This window comes from Rhinoderma darwinii, unplaced genomic scaffold, assembly GCF_050947455.1.
Source record: "Rhinoderma darwinii isolate aRhiDar2 unplaced genomic scaffold, aRhiDar2.hap1 Scaffold_141, whole genome shotgun sequence".
Classification (NCBI taxonomy): domain Eukaryota; kingdom Metazoa; phylum Chordata; class Amphibia; order Anura; family Rhinodermatidae; genus Rhinoderma; species Rhinoderma darwinii.
In genome coordinates, this window is record NW_027461969.1 from 67576 (window position 1) to 87890 (window position 20315).

Consider the following 20315-nt stretch of genomic DNA (forward strand, 5'->3'; position numbering starts at 1 on the left):
GGGTACAGTCCAGAAAGGGGAGGCCGCGCCAGCCGGTATTTCCGGGGAGGAAGACACTGGCAGATGGCCAGGAAGTTGCAGTTGCGGCCGTTCGCTGAGGGTGAGCGGCATCAGTCCTCGACCGCAGTCATAACACTCAGTATATAAATACAGCAGCTGAACCAAGCTCAGTACATAAATACTAAACCAGAATCAAGCTCAGTACATATTTACAGTACCATAACAAACTATGTACATATGTACAACACCAAATCCAAGCTCAGTACATAACTACAGCACCAGAACAAAGCTCAGTACATAACTACAGCACCAGAACAAAGCTCAGTACATAAATACAAAACCAGAATCAAGCTCAGTACATATATACAGCACCATAACCAAGCTTAGTACATAAATACAGCACCACAATCAAGCTCAGTACATAAATACCTAGCTCATAATATAAATACATCACCAGAACAAAGCATAGTACGTAAACACAGCAAATTATCAGTCAAGATAAACTTGGCTACATCTGTACATATATGCAGTACCAAAAACACACACACACACACACACACATATATATACATATATATATATATATATATATATATATATATATATATATATATATATATATTTAGTAGCAAAACCAAGCTCAGTACATAAATGCATGACCAGAACCAAGCTCAGTACATAAATGGAGCACCACCCCAAATACAGTTCAGTACAGAGATCATTTGCAAAGATGAATAGCTCCTGCTATATAAATTTGTATGGAGCACTCCTATAATGGCCTGACCAGTGGTAAGAATATGCTGAGAGTAGCTTTTTCACAAAAATAGTATGTATTACCCAACATCTTACGACCATACAGTGAACACAGTACTAATCTGTCAAATGCAGAATTAACATTTACATTTAGTGACCTCTTAACAGATTGGAATAGTTCTCTTTTCTTTTTCATTTGGTCCAGACATCTATGATGACATTTCCTGGACACGACTCCTCTGTGCAAAGTTTACCACCCAGATGAATTTGGCTCCACACTTTCCCACATATCCGCACCTATAAGCTAGAACAAAATCATCATGGTGCCACAAACTACACCCCTGAATATTATAGTACCATACACTGTGAAATCACTGAAAAATGCCATACTTACTCATACGAGGGCAGGTTATACACCAGGTCTGTCTCTCACAGTGCCTTTTGCAGAGAGTGTCACAGACAGTGCCCCTTTTAGAGTGCCACATACATTATCCCCTGTAGATAATGCCACAGACAGTACCTCCTGTAGCGTGCCACATACAGTGCCCACTGTAACTCACAGTGCCCATCTAAACTAAATAAACATACTTCCCTTTCCCCATTCCTAAGCTGTTCAGCCACAAAAGGCAGTCTTTCTCCTGAGAAATTATGCAGTCAGTGCGATGATGTGAGCCCGCAGTCTGCATCATAAAAAAGCGCTCTATGGCAGGCAGGGAACTGAACACTATTCAATTGCATATGGGTTCTATAGATGCAGATACAATTGGAGCACAGGGGGGACCATCAGCGGTGGCTGTTAGATGAGCTTGTCTGTGCCGCCAGTCCCTCTTACACCCTGTAGGCTGCATTTTGAGGCGAGATGATGATCTCGCCTCATGGCAAAGGCAGCACTGTGCACAATACATGATTATAAATTGTAATCTCCATATTCTGATACATATTTAGTTGTCAAAGGGAACTTGTCACTAGATTTTATTATGCTGGGGAATAATGTCCTAAACATGCCCCTCCCAAAACTGTCAGTTTTAGCATTTTGTCCAAGAAGAAGTACACTGTTTATAAGTTACTAGAGAAGAATCCTGAGATGAGTCCAACAACATCCTGCGCATGTTCAGACGAAGCCGAGGCCAGTACACATAGATTTATCTTAGGACTCTTCTTTTGCAATATACATACAGCGCTCACTGTACTGTATTGTAACTTATTTTTGAACAAAATGAGAGGGGCATGTATCGGACACAAGACTCCAGCAGTACAACAACATGCCTGTGAAGGGGTGACACAGGCCCCTACAAGTCGTGGACTAGCTCTTTAATTGAAATTAACATGTTTTTTTCCCCTGTATGAAGTGAGAATGAGTGTCTTCTGTGATCCCCAGTCCCTTTTGACTAGTGTGAGAGGACTTTCCTTGTTGTCTTACAGTTCTTGTTGGTGTTTCCTGCCATCTTCAATGGCAGCTGAGGAGGGTCGCGGTGCTGGGAAAGTAGGAAGCAGGAACTCCCGAGTTGGCAGGGCCACTGGTTGCTATGTAGAGGAGGAATCACGTAGAGGAGGAAGAGACCTTTTCCCTGTGACATATAGGGGAGGAAGGAGACACACAAAGCGGTGTGTGCCTGCTCTGCAACGCGGGGAGGACAGTGAGAAAACAAATAAATAGAGGTGTAGAGGAGCGTGTGTCACACATGTTGGATAGGTTCCTACCATCTGTCAGTGACTAGGACTATGCTTTTGATCGGTGCCTTCATTTGGCACACTTAACCAGTGCTAAAGGAAAGGGACTAGCAAACCAAGGGATCCTTGGCTGTCCAGCTGGTTTATAATGAAGTCCAGAAAGCCACCTATGGCCCTAGCTCTGTGTACTGCACCCAGGGCCGCCATCAGGAATTTCTGGGCCCCATACAGCCATGATGTCTGGGCCCCCCCCTCCATTACCGGGGTTGGGCAACGGAAAGTGTGGCGCTCACGTTTGTACGTTATACGCATTAAATGATTTTGGTGCTGATGTCAATTACAGTGAAGGAAACCATGGAGCCGGAGGTGACCGGTTCATGCTCCGGATTTTGATCTATTTAGCTAAAACGTATCCGACTGTATGGCATACAGTGGGATACGTCGCCTGGGGAATGGTCCAGGGGAAACTGCTGAAGTCACTGTCCATGAACAGGGCTGGAGCCTTCTACTAGCGCTCTGCCCAGGGACTATGGCGCTTTTCCTGATGTCCATATACATAAAGTGACGTCCGAAGCTGCACAACGCCTGAGTACACGGCCGGAGCGTCGGCAACATTCTGGCCAGGGATTCCGGCCCTGGAGAATCCCCTGATGTCAATTTACATATATGGACAGTGATGTCAGGAGCTCCCAGGGACAAAATCCACGGGTAGAGCACTTGTGATGCTGCCTGGGGACTCCGGAATAACAAAGTTTACTACACCATTTCATCCTTCAAAAAGAAGGTAAACCGACGTCCACCAGCCCGACGGAGGTTAAAAGAACATAATGGAGCCCTGTGAATTATCGTCTACGTTGTTTATACTGTAAGGTAGGAGATTTCCTGACTACACGATAAACTTAGGGCAACAATACGATGTGAAGGGGCCTTAAGGGAGGGGGAAGCGCTTGTGAGGATGTAAGGAGCACTAATGCTCCGCACTTATGTTGCCATTAAAGTTCAATGTGTTTTTCCACAGCAAAAATCGGAGGCTTTCCCTTTGATTCCTGGCGCAGATGCTACAAGCGTGTAGCAGATCCGCGCGAGAATAAGGCCCTGTTCACACAGAGTTTTTTTGCCACATCTTTTTCAGCGGAAACCGCGGCAAAAAACGTCCGAAATCGCCTCCTATTGATTTCAATGGGAGGCAAAGGCGTTTTTTTCCCGCGAGATAGAAGCGACATGCGACATGCCCAGGTATTTCCGTCTCTGACCTCCCATTGACATCAATGGGAGGCAGAGAAAACCTGAAGGAATTTCAAGGCAGATTTTTCTGCCTGCAAAAAGCTGTGTGAACAAGGCCTAAGTCCCAGTGTCATTCAAAGTTGCTCATCCTCGGCTTTTCCATGTAATATAAGTCGCATGCTACTTATTGCTGTGGTGGATTTCTTTTCATGGTGCGGACAAAAATACAAGTGTAAAATTTTTCACAGCATGGGATACAGAATCATCGGCATATCATCGGAATCCGTATCAAATCCAACATGTGTGAACGGGGCCTTAGGGGGAGTTAAAAAAGACTCTGTTAGGCCAAATGCACACGATACTTATTACGTGCAAATTTGTCGCAAGTATTTTCGTGCGGCAAATCCGGTGTAATACAGGACCAGCAAAGTAAATGAGATCAAGAAATCTCATGTACATGTCGCATTTTCTGCACAAAAATTTACCTGCGGTGCGTATTTGAAAATATCCTACATGTCACTTTATCTTGCGTTTCCGCTTGCGAATTGTTTGACTAGTTTAAAAAATAATAAAAAAATCTGCAGCATAAAACCTGCAAATATTTCCGCATCAAAAAGTAAAAACCGCACCTAAAAACTTATCAAAAAACTCACTATTAGGTGCAGATTTTACCTGCGGAATTACCTGTGGTTTTGATGCGTATTTTGTGCACCAAATTCCTCAATGTGGCGTTACAGAATTTGCTGGGGATTTACAGCAAATTAAGACACGGCTGTGTCTGCACTGCCAGAAGCTGGGCGTTCTGAAGAGAAGTGGATGATACTTCTCGTCAGAACGCCCAGCTAGTAAAAGTAGTAAAAATGCCCTGATGTACGCACATAATACACGCCCACTTGGACTTTGACTTTAAACACGCCCACTTGGACTTTTGCAAGCCTCATTTGCATAAATACAAAAATGGTCATAACTTGGCCAAAAATGCTCGTTTTTTTTAAATAAAAACGTTACTGTAATCTACATTGCAGCGCCTATCTGCTGCAATAGCAGATAGGGGTTGCAAAATCTGGTGACAGAGCCTCTTTAACACGGCTTAGAACTTTAGCAGCAATTTCTCACATTTTCAAGAAAATTTCAAAAGGCTATTTTTTTCAGAGAAAAGTTCAGTTGTGAAGTGGCTTTGAGTGCCTTATATATTAGAAAGTCCCCATTTTAAAAACTGCACCCCTCAAAGTATTCAAAACAGCATTCAGAAAGTATTTTAACCCTTTAGGTCTTTCAAAGGAATTAAAGCTAAGTAGAGGTGAAATTTACAAATTAAAATTACATTTTGCCCTTTTGTGCTAATGGACTGAAACACAGGCCTCAGATACAAAGGAGCAGCTAGTGGATTTTGGTTTCTCCTTTTTTTAGGAATATGTTTTAGGCACCATGTTAGGTTTGAAGAGGTCTTGCGGTGCCTAAACAGTTGTAACCCCCAAAAAGTGTTCCCATTTTGGAAACTAAACCCCTCAAGGCATTTTTCTAGGGGTATAGTTAGCATTTTAACCACACAGTGTTTTTGCAGAATTTAGTGGAATCAATCTGTGAAGATGAAAATCTACTTTTTTTTTTCTGCTAAAACATAGAATTTTTCCATTCAATTTCTCCCGATTACGGCAATACCCCACATGTGGTCATAAACTGATGTTTGGACCCACAACAGTGCTCAGAAGGGAAGGAGCGCCTTTTAAGTTTTGAAGCACAGATTTTGCAGGAATGGTTTTCGGTGCTATGTCGCGTTTGCAACGCACTGAATGGACAAAAACAGTGGAAACCCCTCAAAAGTGACCCCATTTTGTAAACTACACCCGTCAAGGAATTTTTCTAGGGCTATAGTTAGCATTTTGACCCCACAGTTTTTTGTAGAATTTAGTGGAATTAGGCCATGAAAATTGTGTCCACTAAAATGTTAATTGTTTTTAATTTTAACAAGAGATAAAAGAGAAAAAGCACCCCAAAATTTGAAAAGCAATTTCTCCCAAGTACGGCAATATCCCATATGTGGTCATAAATGTTTTTTAATTGGAAATGAATTAACCCTTTCTGGACTGATTCTTTTTTGCTTTTTTATTTTTGTTTTTCACTCACCTACTTCCAAGAGCCATAACTTTTTTATTTTTCTGTCAATAGAGTAGTGTGTGGGCTTATTTTTTGCGGGATGAGTTGTAGTGTGTATTGACATCATTTAAAGTACGATATAATGTACTGGGAAATTTTTTTTTTTTTATTTGCGGTGCTAAAATTTGAAATACGGTGATTCCTCCATTATTTTTTGGGTTTTGCTTTTACATCATCTGCATTAAAAACGACAACTTAACCTTATTCTGCGTCTCAATACAATTACGGTGATACCAAATAAACATTCTCACATTCTGAGAGCTATAGCTTTTTTTATTTTTTGCTTGATTGAGCGGTGTGAGGGCTTATTTTTGGCAGGACGAGCTGTAGCTTTTATTGGTACCATTGTATGAAAACTTCTTGATCACTTTTTATTAAAAATTTTTTACAGCTAAGGTGACCAAAAAACGTTCTAAATTCTTTATTTCTTACAGCGTTCACCGTGCGCAATAAATAGCATTTTACTTTATTCTGCAAGTTGGTACGATTGCGGCAATATCATATGTATATAGGTTTTTATGTTTTGCAGCGTTTGTACCATAAAATAACATTATTATAAAATTATTTATTTTTTTGTGTCACCATATTCTGAGAGCCATAACTTTTTTATTTTTCAGTCAAAAAAGCTGTTTAAGGGCTTGTTTTTTTTTCAGGACGGGTGTTAGGTTTTATTGGTACTATTTTGGGGTACATGGGCTATTTCTTGTGGTGTTTTGGATTTCATCAGTTTTTTTTACCTGCTCCGGCCTGACAAAACATTTAATTATGTTGTGAGCTATAGAGCCAGGGTTCTTTCTATTCTTGTGTGTATGAATTGTGCTTTAAAGGTATGGGCATTAGTATTGTATGCATACCTATATACTGTCACCTGTTAACAGAAGGTATTGCAACACAACATAAGCGCCATTCAATTTAAAAATACATAGAATAATGCACCTGAGTATATATCCGGGAGTTCAAGAAATTAATTATTTACTTCCTTTTGGGATATGTGGTTTGTCACAAGATCGATGTAAGGCTTAGAGTATTTGTGTTTAGTAAACTCTGGAAGTGTTGCATGCTCTCCGGGTAAAATCAAGTTACTGAGCTTGAGGCTTGTAGGTCAGGTCGTCGTACATTCTTAGAACTGAATTATTATATATAGCTCAAAAAATAAATGGCCTGTGGATATAAAGAAAACTCTCTACTGTGGGGCTTCAGACATAATGCATTCTTGCTGCAGCTATGGAGGAGTTTTTTTTTTTTAACAAGCATTCCTCCTAAACACAGCTCTGCAGTATTTCTTTGTCCTCCCATTAGGAAAAATCCTGTCAGATGACATAGTACTAGCTTTTATATGAGAAAACTTCAACAAAAATCATTGTTACTTCCTTCATTATTATCTGTGCTTTTTCATGCCATTTTTATGTGCTTTACCCTTCTCTTCAGGCAAATAATTTAAAATGTTTTCGGGGTCATTTTAAAAACAACAGAGAAAGAAAAATGTGGGAATTCAAGATGATGATAAAATTCCAGTCATTGACACAAGGCCTCAATCTAACACCAGGATTTATGAGCCACTACATGGACACACGTCACGTCCCCCATCAGACTGACTCCAGATGCCTTAACTCCTAAGTCATCACCCCTATAACCTCAGTTTTATTGCCCCGGCTTATCTTAATGATGTATCACCTCATGTACTAATTGTCTTTGTGTAACATCTAAATGTTGTGCTTTTTTCTAAGTCATTCATTTGTAAACTGCCTGAAGAAGGGGCCTCTGTGCTCTGAAAGCTTGCATATAGAACTTTTATGGTTAGCCAATAAAGGTATCATACCTATTATACTTTTGTCTTTTTTGACACAAAAGTATTTAACATTTCATATTGTCTCTGGCTAACACGGTACTACACAATTTTTTACTGTACTTCTGCCAACACTAACAAATCCTTTATAATAAGCTAAGCCAGAAAGTGCAACTGCACCCACTAAATATTTTTTTTGCATACAGTTAGGGCAGCGAGATCCTGCCTACACCGACCAAATGTATGCCAAAAGAACACTTTTTTAAAAACAATAAATGCAAATAAGTTGATGTCCCTGGAACTATGGGATTCCTTGAAAACTGGCCAGAAAGCTATCACCAGAAGCGTAGCTAGGAATTTAGCACGGGGGGCAAAACATATCTGAGTGGGCCCCAACGCAGTGGGCCCCCCTAACGCATGTTGACTACTGAAGAGGCTCATTCTAATTATATTCCAGCCATCATCCCTGTATATAACCCCCATTATCTCTGTATATAACCCCCAGCATCCCTGTGTATAACCCCATCATCTCTTAATATACCAGCCATCATCCCTGTATATACCAGCCAGGCTGGTATATACAGGTAAGATGGGGGTCATAAACAGGCAAAATAAATAAGGGAGAATAAACATTTACATTAAGTGACTCACCGGTGACGTCTTTTCAGATTGTAGTTGTTATTTTTCTCTTCTCTTCTCCATCCGGTCCAGACCTCTATGATAACTTCTCGCGGCCACAGCCCATTTCTGCAGTTTGCCGCTCAGATGTCTTCTGCTTTTCATGTTTCAAACATTTCTGCACCTATAAACGAAGATAAAATTCTCATGTGCAATACACTACACCCCTAAATTTAATAGTGCCATACACTGCACCTCTAATTATAATAGCACAATACACTGTGTCCCCTATTATAACAGAACCATACACTGTGTCCCTAATTGTAATAGAACCATACACTGTGTCCCTGATTATAATAGCATAGAACGCTCGTTGCCGATAATTTTCCTGTGTAAACAGGGCAGCGATCTGCAGATCATCTGCTGATCATATAGTTTTAAAAAAGTTAAACATTATCATTGGCGGCAGCGCATCTCCCTGTGTAAACAGGGAGACACTCTGCCGACATGATAATAACGTATAGGGACGAGCGATTGAAGTAAAGACTGCTCGTCACCATCCATAGTTCTGTGTGACAGGAGCAAACGAGAGTCGATCAACGATGTCTCGGACCGTGGCAGCAGTATACTCCTTTATACTAACTAACCCTGCATACATCAGCGTCGTGTCTGAATTATACACAAATGCTATAGGTGAGCACATTTTTGTTGCTACCTTTTTTGTTTTTATCTGCACTATGTGGCGCCGTGCATTTCTTTCCTAACCACCGCTTGCTGCACCACTCGATTATTGGTTGGTGTAATAGTAATGTATGCCCTAATGAAGACGCTGGTACAATATCGCAATGCGTAGCCTTTTATTATTAAATATCTTATTACTATTTATTGCCTTTGAAATATTTAGTATAGCAGCGCCACTCCATGTTCCCTTTTTTTTCTCCCCCGAATTTCTCTCCTAACCACCGCTGTAACATTTTATGTTACTGGAACGGAACGTGGCAGTAGCATACTTTCTTTATACTAACTAACCCTGCGTACATCAGCGTTGTGTCTGAATTATACACAATTGCTATAGGTGAGCACATTTTTGTTGCTACCTTTTTACCTTTTTTGTTTTTTATCTGCACTATGTGGCATTTTGCATTTCTCTTCTAACCACCGCTCGCTGCACCGGTTGATTATCGGCCGGTGTAATAGAGCCTTTAGAAAACCCTTAAATATTTTACCCACAATGGAGATTAAACTTACAGGCCTAAGGTTTCCGGTCTCACTTTTTGACCCCTTTTAGAATATTGGCATTGCATTTGCTATGCGCAGACCCATTTGGGATAGATAAATGGTTGCAGCCTGCCCAAACATGCTTAGCATGGGACCAGGTAAAGCAATCATCAAATCATAGTCAGAATATAGAATTTTAGAATGCTTTACCCGCCCATCCTCTTGCTTAGGAAACTCTACTATACACAGTGTACTTAATACAACACTTAAACTAAAACAAAGGTCAGAGAAGAAACAAGTATTGAATTGTATGTTTGCCTTTGACAATAATGCTACATTTTATTCATAGATATCAGCTACACTACAAAAAAATAGCTAAATATTTAGCCTTATTAACCTTGGACCAGAATAGTAGCTTATGATTACAGATTTCTGCTGGTTGGAACCAGTCAACAACATTATTAACAGCTAAGTTAAGCTCATATACTGCAAAACTCTAAACTGCCTTCTGTGAAAAGTCCTGTCTAGTCAGGAAGATTGAATTAAACCTGCAACTAATAAAAATGATGATTCCAGACCTAAAAGTAATTTTATAACTTCCTTCAACCACTTCAGGACCAAGCTCATTTTGGCCTTCAGGACCAGACCCATTTTTTCAAATCTGACATATTTCACTTTATGTGGTAATAACTCCGGAATGCTTTTACCTATCAAAGCGATTCTGAGATTGTTTTCTCGTGAGACATTGGACTTTATGATAGTGGAAACATTTGGTCGATAAATTCAATATTTATCAGTGAAAAACTCAAAAATGTTGTGAAAAATTTCAAAAATTAGCATTTTTCTAAATGTAAATGTATCTGCTTGTAAGACAGGCAGTTATACCACACAAAATTGTTGCTAATTAACATCACCCATATGTCTACTTTAGATTGGCATCGTTTTTTGAACGTCCTTTTATTTTTCTATGACGTCACAAGGCTTAGAACTTTAGAAGCAATTTCTCACATTTCCAAGAAAATTTCAAAAGGCTATTTTTACAGTGGCCAGTTCAGATTTGAAGCGGCTTTTAGGGCCTTATATATTATAAACCACCAAAAAGTCACCCCATTTTAAAATCTTCACCCCTCAAAGTATTCAAAACAGCATTTAGAAAGTTTCTTTACCCTTTAAACGTTTCACAGGAATTAAATCAACGTAGAGGTGAAATTTTCAAATTTCATTTTGTTTTTGCAGAAATTCATTTTTAATCTATTTTTTCTGTAACACAGAAGTTTTTACCAGAGAAATGCAACTCAATATTTATTGTCCAGATTTTGCAGTTTTTAGAAATATCCCACATGTGGCCCTAGTGTGGTAATGGACTGAAACACCGGCCTCAGCAGCAAAGGAACACATAGTGGATTTTGGGCCTCTTTTTTATTAGGAAATATTTTAGGCACCATGTCAGGTTTGCAGGGCTCTTTCGGTGCCAAAGCAGTGGAAATCCACCAAAAGTGACCCCATTTGGGAAACTACACCCCTTGAGGAAATTATCTAGTGGTATAGTGAGCATTTTGACCCCGCAGGTTTTTTGCAGAAATTATTGGAAGTAGGCCATGAAAATTAAAATCTACATTCTTTCAAAGAAAATGTAAGTTTAGCTAATTTTTTCTCATTTCCACAAGGACTAAAGGAGAAAAAGCACCGCAACATTTGTAAAGCAATTTCTCCCGAGTAAGACAATACCCCACATGTGGTAATAAATGGCTGTTTGGACCCACGGCAGGGCTTAGAATGGAAAGAGCGCTATTTGGCTTTTGGAGCTCAAATTTAGCAGGAATGGTTTGCGGAGGCCATGTCGCATTTGCAAAGCCCCTAAGGGACCAAAACAGTGAAAACGCCAAAAAAGTGACTCCATTGAGAAAACTACATCCCTTAAGGAATCCATCTAGGGGTGTAGTGAGCATTTTGACCCCACAGGTGTTTCATAGATTTTATTAGAATTGGGCAGTGAAAATAAAAAAAATCCTTTTTCTTCAATAAGACGTAGCTTTAGCTCTAAATTTTTAATTTTCTCTAAAAATAAAGGAAAAAAAGAACCCCAACATTTGTAAAGCTTCTCTGGAGTACGTCAATACCCCACACGTGGTCATAAACTGCTGTTTGGGCACACGGCAGGGCTCAGAAGGGAAGGCGCGCCATTTACTTTTGGTGTACAGATTTTGCTGCATTTGGTTTCTGGTTGCTATGTTGCATTTGCAAAGTCCCTGTGGTACCAAGGCATTTTTTAAGGGGTGTAGTGAGCATTTTCACCCCACGTGTCTTTTCCATAAATGATTGCGTTGCCGAAGATACAAATTTAAATTTTTTCCTAGATATGCCAATTCATTATCAAATATGTCGTGCCCAGCTTATGCCACTGGGGTCACACACCAAAATTGTTAAAAGAGTTCTCCCGGGTATGGCGATGCCATATATGTGGACGTAAACTGCTGTTTGGGCACACTGTAGGACTCAGATGGGTGGGAGCGCCATTTGGCTTTTGGAGCGTGGAATTGGCTTGGTAATAGTTTTGTTTGGAGTCATACTGGTGTTTCTGTTTATAATGTGGGGCATATGTGAGCTGGGCAGAGTAAATCAGGGGCATAGTCAGGTTGTATAATAATGGGGTAAAAAAAATAATAAAATGATCCATAGATGTGTATTACGCTGTGTTCGATCCTTTCTGCTCAGGCCGGTGTCGCACTGATAAATGTCCTTCCTTATCCTTTTGGTCCACACTCCGCACCTTTGCAGTTTGGGGAATTTTGCCGGGACACTCCATTGTCCTGGTATAATACGGGCGCTTTCGCTTCCAGCGGATATGTTTGGGCCCTCCCCTTCCTGGTTCCCTAATTTTAGTGCCTTGATACATCGCCTTTTGAAACAGAAGAAATATTCCCCTCGGGCCGGCACAACTGGATATTTTTCTTTCCTGACTTACTGGAGCCTTAACTTATTTTATTTTTTCATAGACGTAGTGGTATGAGGGCTCTTTTTTTACGGGACGAGCTGTAGCTTTTATTGGTACCATATTGGGGTACATGCAACTTTTTGATCACTTGTTATCCTTTTTTTGGGAGGCAAGGTGACAAAAAAACAGCAATTCTGCCATAGTTTTTTAGTTATTTTTTTTAATATACAGCGTTCCCCATGCGTTATAAATGACATGTTACCTTTATTCTGTGGGTCAGTACGATTCCGGCGATAACTAATTTATATAACTTTTTTATAACTTTTTGCACAATAAAATTACTTTTGGAAAGAGAATGTATTTTTTCTGTCGCCATGTTGTGAGAGCCATAACTTTTCAATTTTTTCGTCGATGGAGCTGTGTGAGGGTTTGTTTTTTGCGAAACGAGGTATAGATTTTATAGGTACCATTTTTGGATACATGCGACTTTTTGATCACTTTTTATTTCAATTTTTGGAAGACAGTGACCAAAAAAACAGTAATTATGGCAATGTTTTTGAGGGTTTTTTTTTACGGCGTTCACTGCGCTGGATAAATAACATAATATTTTTATAGTTTAGGTCATTACGGTCGCAGCGATACCAAATATGTATGGCTTTATTATTTTTTTCAATAATAAATGACTTGATAAGGGAAAAAGGGCGATTGTGTTTTATTTTATTACTTGAAACTTTTATTGTATGTTTTACAACTTTTATTTTTACTTTTTTTACACTTTTTTTTTAGTCCCAGTAGGGGACTTGAAGGTTCAACTGTTTGTCTGATGTTCTAATACATTCCACTACCTATGTAGTGCAATGTATTGGAACTGTCAGTTGTTCACTGACAGCAAGTCGATCAGGCTCCGCCTCTGGGCGGGGCCTAATCAGCTTACGTAATGGCAGACAGGAGTCCATTGTTAGGGCTCCTGTTGCCATAGTAGCAGTCGCCAACCTTGCCATCGCGTGGCAAGGCTGCCGATTTGCTACAAACCTCTAGGATGCAGCGATCACAATGGATCGCTGCATCGAAGGGGTTAATGCCAGGAATCGGAGCTAGCTCCGGTTCCTGGCGATAGAACGGGGTGTCCGCTGTAACATACAGCAGACACCCACTGCTGATGACGCCGGCTCAGCTTCTGAGCCGGAAGCTGTGCCGGCGCCATCTTGCCGATGGTATCGGAAGCCTCCTGGGCCCCGCCGACGACGGGGCATAGGAGGATTCCATTACTGGCGGACCGGGAGGTAAGCATTAGCCCTCCGATTGCCTTTGCAGCCACTGGCAACCCAGCGATCACGTTGCTGGGGTGCCGGTGGCTATAAACTCCTCAAATGCTGCGATCTCTATTGAACGCAGCATGTGAGGGGTTAATCGGCCGGATCGGATGCTAGCTCCGGTCCTGGCCGATACCTCAGGGTGACAGCTGTAACATACAGCTGTCACCCGGCGGTGATATCGCTGGCTCGGCTCCTGAGCCAGCTTCATCTCCATCACGTACAGTTACGTGAAAAGGCGGTAAGACACCAGTTTTAATCACGTAACTGTACGTGATTGGGCGGGAAGGGGTTAATACAGGCAATAAATCTGTTAGATCTGTTTTGGAGAAACAATGGTACATCTTAAAGAATGACCCATATTTAAAAGATCTGATTCTAGATTGCCCTAACATAACCTTTAGAAGATCCCTAACTTTAAGAAATATTCTAACCCCTAGTAGATTACGTACTAAAAAACAACTCCTGTTCTCGAAATGTTTCCTGAATTATTTAGTTCCTATAAATGCGGACATCCTAGAAGATTATGTTGCCAGAATATGACCCACAGGAAGAACACTTAAATATCTTCCGTGATATTAGAATAATTTCCTATTAAAAAACCTTTCTTAATTGTAGCAGTGATTATGTGGTCTACTTACTGCAATGTTCATGCAATCTGCAGTATATAAGTAGAACCACACAATCCCTCCGTGACAGAATTAACAAGCATCGTTCCAATATTAAAAAAAGGTTTTTTGAAACATAGTGTTTCACGTCATTGTACAAATATACATATTTGTCAATTTGATTCCATTTTTATCACTTCCATTGAACAAATCCCTTCAGAGACCCCGAAACGGTTCTACTAGAGGGCGCAGCTCATCCCATCGTGATTTTTACGGACCACCAGAACCTCACCTATCTTCAGACGGCCCAACGGGTGAACCCTCATCAGGCCAGGTGGTCACTGTTCTTTACCAGGTTCCAGTTTGAGCTCCATTATCGCCCGGCTGACAAAAATATGAGGGTTGATGCCTTGTCCAGGTCTTTTGATACAGAAGACACCATGGAAGTTCCACAGAACATTATTGATCCGTCTTGCATTGTCTCTGTCAACCCCTGCAAGTTGGGGACATACCTCCAGGGAGGACTTTTGTTCGCCTGGCTGACAGAGGGAGAATCCTCCGCTGGGGACACTCCTCTAGACTGGCAGGCCACGCGGAGACCCGTAAGATCCGGGATCTGATTGCCCATAATTTCTGTTAGCCCACGCTGCCCAAGGACGTTATGGACTTTGTTTCTTACTGCTCAGTGTGTGCAGCTAACAAGGTCGATCACTCCAGACCTGCTGGCCTGCTCCAGCCATTGCCTGTTCCCGATGCTCCCTGGCAGCATATAGCTATGGACTTTATCACTGACCTGCCTCTCTCTGCTGAATGGAGTACTGTCTGGGTGGTGGTGGATCGATTTTCGAAAATGGCCCACTTTGTTCCTCTGACCGGTCTTCCTTCTGCTCCTCAACTGGCCAAGCTGTTCATCCAACACATCCTCCGCCTGCACGGCTTGCCGCACCATATTGTGTCTGATCGGGGGGTTCAGTTCAACTCGAGGTTCAGGAGAGCCCTCTGTGGACTCCTAAGTGTAAAGTTGGATTTTTCCTCGGCCTACCATCCTCAGTCCAATGGTCAGGTCGTGAGGATTAATCAGATCTTGGAGAACTACTTACGTTACTTCATCTCCAAGAAGCATGATGACTGGGTGCAGTTGCTCCCATGGGCTGAGTTCTCTAACAATAATCACAGTCCACTCAGAAGACACCGTTCTTTATTGTCTATGGCCAACACCGACGAGTTCCTCTCCCGGTACCTGATACGTCCGAGGTACCAGCTGCTGACACGGCTTTAAGGGACCTAATGCACATCTGGCAGCATATCTTCCATCCTGCTGGCAGTCGACCGCATGAAACGGAAGGCGGACTCAAGAAGAAGAGAACCTCAATGCTCCTACTCTTCTGAAGAAGTTTCTCTCTCGCTCTGGCCCCAAGAAGAGGTGGTGTAAGAGGGGGGATACTGTCATGTCCATGGCGGCGGGCTGTCAGGTTCACTCACCTCCTGACAGCCGCAGCCATGGGTTCGGCGAGTGCTGGCCCCAGTCTTCTCCTCAGGAGACGCTAGCGCTCACTTCCACTCACCTCGGGCCGGGTCCCGTAGGGTTCTTAAAGGGGCAGCATGCGCACCGGACTTTCATGCGTAATCAGCCTATGAGTGCCCTGGACTATAAGAAGGGCCCAGCCCCTTGCTTCTATGCCTGAGTGTTGTTGTCGTATCCTAAGTTTGTCATGCAAATGGTCTCCTAGTGTTTTCCAGTTCCCAGTGTTCCCTGTTCATGTATCCTGTATTCCGTGCTATCCTGGTCAAGTGCCATGCTGTATGCTATGCCTGTCCTGCTACTCCACGCCTGATGTCTACCGGCTGCCTAGTCCCAGCCGAACCTGCCTTGCTACTGTCCGAGCCGCCACAGGTACCCTATACGAACTATAGACTCTGACCTGCATCCTGTTGGCCAGCTGCCATACCGCCAAGGCGGTACGGCCCAGTGGGTCCATGAACCCTACGTGACAGTGCCACACACAGTCCTCTTGTAGATAGCGCCACACACAGCCCCCTGTAGATAACTCCACATGCAGCCCGCCTTGTAGATAGCACCACACAGACCCCTCTTGTTTATAGCGCCAAACACAGCCCCTCCTTGTAGATAGTGCCACACACAGCCCCCCTTGTAGATAGCGCCACACACAGCCCCCCTTGTAGATAGCGCCACACACAGCCCTCCTTTGTAGATAGCGCCATACAAAGCCCCCCTTGTAGATAGCTCCCCACACAGCCCCGCCTTGTAGATAATGAGACACGCAGCCCCCCTTGTAGATAATGCAACACACAGCCGCTCCCTTGTAGTTAACACCACACAGCCCTCCTCTTGTAGAAAGCGCCACACACAGCCCCTCTTTTGTAGATAGCGCCACATAGCCCCCTCTTGTAGATAGCGCAACACACAGCCCCTCCTTGTAGATAGCGCCACACACAGCCCCCTTGAAGATAGTGCCACACACAGCCCCCTTTTGTAGATAGCGTCACACACAGCCCCTCCTTGTAGATAGTGCCACACACAGCCCCCTTGTAGATAGTGCCACACACAGCCCCCTTGTAGATAGTGCCACACACAGCCCCCTTGTAGATAGCTCCATACAGAACCCCCCTTGTAGATATCTCTCCACACAGCCCGCTCTTGTAGATAGCGCCACACACAACACCCCCTTGTAGATGGCTCCACACACAGCCCCCTGTAGATAGCTCCACACACAGCCCTCCTTGTAGATAGTATATATAAACAAAAAGAGCAAGGATCTCTGGACTAAAGAGCTCAGTATATGTAATTATATATATACGGTGCCAACCAGACATGGAAATGTAAGGAAAAGAAAAACAAAACCTGTTAAAAAAGGCACTCGGCTCAGTAAAGTCGCAATTTAATTATCAAAAGTTTATTAATATATATTAAAATTATGCAATCTTGCACAAAATCCTACAAACAGACATCACAAACCCGGCCGGGTAATGAATGGCAAAAAAATCAGATTTAAGAAAAATTCTCATTTAGCATGGCCATATAACAAATAGTATCAAGTAATAAGTTACTTCAATACAGGCCACACAAGTGGATAAATCAGATACAATGTAGTAAATGGAGGCAACATACTAACCAAGGTAATTTACAAATTACATAACATCCACAGATATAAGCAATCCTGCTGATCAGATAGCAGTATACAGATGGGCTTACTAGCAAGGATATACATGCAATGAACCCATAGAACACATGAATATATGCAAGAGTATATGCTTATCAATAGGTAGTATATGTGGAAGTCCATAGGGTTCTCTACAGATGAAAACGACCAGGTCACTCCATGAGAAAATAAAGCTCTCGTGTCTCCTCAAAGCTCCAGTGTAAAGTAACTGCAGGCAGCAGATAAAGATCAGTCCACTCCGTGCCGTTCCTCTGTAACCTCCCAGCACAGGGAAAGATAATTATGCAGCAGGTGTGTCAACACTCCAACATGCGAGAGTCCACAGGACCGAATCCCCTCCTGGGACAAGCAAAAGCAGGAAGTGGCAAGTCAGAGCCGTATCCTCCACAGCAGGGCAAGTGCTAGCAATGCGTTTCCCAGTTTTGACAGCTTGTATTGCCAGTAAGGTTCACACTTAGATAAAATATCCTTGTGTCCTTGTATCCAGCTCAAAGGAGTCTTAACTCCAAATAGGAGGGCAGGAGTGCAGGAGTGCGCAGCTTCCCAGCTTTCCGTCCGTTCATCATGTGCTACGTCCAAGTCTCATGCATAGTATCCATGTGGGTTAGTTACCTCCAAGTTGCCATTCACCGGTATGTGACGTCACAGAATTGCCAACGCGTTTCGTCACAGACGTGACTTCCTCAGGGCGTGTATTACAACATCAGAGCCAACCCTCTATATCAAGGGATTGTTAACCAATAGTATTTGTCGAGTAGTAATACACCTATTAACCCTAGTGCTCCCAAATGGGACCAGGGTACTTAGTGTCAACAGTATACCATTATCAATAATACAATACAATGTATGTCTATAAAGTTGTCTCCATTGACTGTCCCCATCAAAAATAAAAACAACAAAATATGATTAAATCAAAAAATATAAATAATATAAATAAATAAATAAATTTAAAAATAAAAATAATAATAAATATTTAAAAAAATAAAATTAAATTAAATAAATAATAATAAAATAATAAAAATAAATATAAATATAAAAAAAAAAAAATTAATAAAATGAAAAAGAAGGCATATGCACCAGAGATCACTGCTGTAAAGTTAGAGAGCCAATAGTCAGGAATAACGAGCACATATCTCCCCCCTAAAGATATGGAAGCCAGTTGGGGTGTCATCCCCAAATGCTATCCAATAAAAAGGGAGGAACATTTCGGTGCGGCCCAGGTCCCAAGAACCGGGCCACACACTGAAAACCAATTATGTGGTCTGGGTCTCGGGACCCCGGCCGCATCAAAGGAACATCTGTAGCTTGAGTTCATTGTTCAAGCCATGAGGGGCCAGTGATTTAAGATTGTAAATCCACATACTCTCCTTTTGCAGTAAGGAGCGATCTCGATTCCCCCCCCTATTGTTTTTTGGCAATTGGTATATGGCCATAAAGTTAAAGAGGCTCTGTCACCAGATTTTGCAACCCCTATCTGCTATTGCAGCAGATAGACGCTGCAATGTAGATTACAGTAACGTTTTTATTTTTAAAAAACGAGCATTTTTGGCCAAGTTATGACCATTTTTGTAGTTATGCAAATGAGGCTTGCAAAAGTCCAAGTGGGTGTGTTTAAAAGTAAAAGTCCAAGTGGGCGTGTATTATGTGCGTACATCGGGGCGTTTTTAATACTTTTACTAGCTGGGCGTTCTGATGAGAAGTATCATCCACTTCTCTTCAGAACGCCCAGCTTCTGCCTGATCATTTCCCTAATTTCCTCACATAACGTGAGATGTGGCCAGTTTTTCTCTAAGATTTCCCTTATTTCCTCCCAGTGTAGTCCAAATCTGGAGATAAACCTCACCTGTGTCCTGGATGGTTGAGATGATGTATTATTTTTCTTAATTTTCCTATATTCCGTTGGATGTAAGAGAGCTTCCCGACTGGTATGTAAAGCTCTGTTATATCCACGTTTAATACATTTAGTTGAATAGCCGCGCTGTTTAAAGCGTGTCTTTAACTCCTGAGCTTCGTGCTTAAAGGTACTTAGATCGGAACAATTTCTGCGTAATCGCAGGAATTGTCCCACTGGTATGCCGCGTATAAGGGATTTGGGGTGATGACTTTGTGCCAGTAATAGAGTATTCCCACCCGTCGATTTTCTAAATGTACTGGTTACTAGCTTATTTTCTTCCTTCTTGATCAGGAAATCCAAAAAGCTTATCTCTCGATCGCTTGCTGTATATGTCAGATGTATATTATAGTTATTAATATTTAGTGAATCAACAAATGTTTTAAGTTCATCATGTGTGCCGGTCCAGACGACCAGAACATCATCCATATAACGAAGCCAGAGAGAGACGTATTTCTTAAAAAGATCACAAGGATAGACAGTCACCATTTCCCAAAATCCCAAATGAAGGCAAGCGTAAGAAGGGGCATATGATGAGCCCATTGCCGTACCAGTTACCTGTAAATAGTATTTACTGTCAAAACTAAAACAATTATGAGTTAAGACAAATTCAAGCATGTCAATGATGAACTCATTCTGATGAGAGAGTTCAGATCTATATTGGTCAAGATAGTATTCAACGGCTTTTAAACCCACAGAGTGTGGAATTGAGGTGTAGAGAGATTTCACATCTAAGCCTACCAGCATGCTGTTAGGTGGAATAGTTATATTATGTAATTTGGTCAACACATCACCAGTGTCTAGGACAAAAGATGGAAGTAACTTTACAAAATTCTTCAGTTTTTGGTCGACAAATTTCCCTAGTTTGTCAGTAGGTCCATCTATACCAGAAATTATTGGGCGTCCCGGGGGTGACTGTCTATCCTTGTGAACCTTAGGCAAAATGTAAATCGTCGGCA